This window comes from Austrofundulus limnaeus, unplaced genomic scaffold (assembly GCF_001266775.1).
Source record: "Austrofundulus limnaeus strain Quisiro unplaced genomic scaffold, Austrofundulus_limnaeus-1.0 Scaffold132, whole genome shotgun sequence".
NCBI classification, from domain to species: domain Eukaryota; kingdom Metazoa; phylum Chordata; class Actinopteri; order Cyprinodontiformes; family Rivulidae; genus Austrofundulus; species Austrofundulus limnaeus.
Window position 1 is genome coordinate 402671 of NW_013952534.1, and position 1752 is coordinate 404422.

Here is a 1752-nt window from a genome sequence, read left to right on the forward strand (position 1 = left end):
TGTCTTGAGTTACCGCGCAATAGTAGATTGTGAGCTGGGCCGGCTGGAGTCAGAGCCGGCCAGCTTTACCGCGGCTCCAAGAGACTTCTTCAGTCTGAGAGTTTCAGGCAAAATTCAGGCTTTTAAGCCCTGCCTCCATGTGACTGATACTCACATCACATGGCTATTGTTGACACCTAATTCACACTTATTGTTAACAGCGGGTGGAGTGATACTGGCAATAGCCGCGCTGTAGGAGGGGGATAACTGAAAACGGAGGCCTCCACCTCTGTTTAATGATGGACRGTCTTTCTTCACAAAAATGGCTTCTTTTACTCCTCTCTCAAACCAAAGTTCCTCCCTATCAAGAATGAGAACATCCTCATCTCTGAAAGAGTGACCGCTGGCCTGTAAATGAGTGAAAACTGCAGAGTTCTGGCCATTAGACGTAGCTCGTCTGTGTTGGGACATTCTTTTGAACAGTGGCTGCTTTGTTTCCCCCATGTATAACTGGTCGCAGTCCTCCTGGCACTTAACAACACTGTTAAGTGCCTGAAACTCTCAGACTGAAGAAGTCTCTTGGAGGAGAGACGAAACGTTTCATTAGAGAAGAACCCGTCCAGAAGACATACACAATTTTTTTCTTTTTCACCTGGCATTGTTATTGTTTATCTTGTGCTAAGTTATCTAGGACTGTTTTTAGAGGAATGATAATAAAGGTTTTTACTTTATGTTCAGGCTCTGTTCAGTTGTAAACTGATGGTAACCCTTTTTATTTGTGGTTCTATTTTCAGACAGAGTTGGTGTTCAGAAGCATGACAGTCTTCAAAATATGGAACTGCAACAAAAAAAAATAGTGATGAACAATAACAGTGATCTTAAAACAACTTTCATAKTGATAATCATAAAAAAGGAAGAGGTAAACAAAAATAATGACKCAACCATAGAAGAACCCAGAAAGAGTTTAATATATTAGCCAGTTTGTGGCTCTACACTGCCCTCTGCTGGTGGTMCAGCTTCATTACACCAGACCTGATGCTTTTAAATAGCAAAAACCTTCAGGTTCATATGATAAATTATCAAAATGTTAGAGCGAACAAACAAACATGAGAGTTTATAAAAACGTTTCTGTCCTGATGGGGAAAACACATTCCAGGCACATCTCCACCCTWTGAGTGGGCGGGGCATCAGAACATTTGAAAAAGGCCTCGCCAAAAGAGCCTCTGATAATCTGAGTGGCACCAAAGTCAGGGTTGTAGATGTTTGAGGTTATTTGAAAAAAAAATACAATTTATTTAAAAAATCACATTAAGAGTGAATTTTTTTTTGACAGTTACACACAATAATAAAAATGACTAACTTAACAACAAACCTTATCTTTAGAATAATGTTAGTGTCTGAGGTYTAAAAGTTGTCCTGTACACTTTCTTTAAAAGTAGTTTAATAACTGTAATCTTTTGTATCCCACATAAAGGGTTAAATGCAGAATTACAGGTGTTTGTTTCAAAGATCACAAACTGATTCGGTTACTTTTATATTTCACTTAAAGGGATTCCCGATTAGCTGTAACATTACAGTAGACTATTTGATAAACATTTATTTTAATTGTAAAATAAAGACTGTAAAATACTGTAGGGTGTTCAGTTTTTATAATTTTTCAAAATATCGTGGACGGGGCCATTTTATTTACACACAAAGCATTCTGAGTAAATGATGATGTGGATAGATCCTCGGTGTGAGCGAGCTATATCCACCCTCAAGGTTAATCTTGGA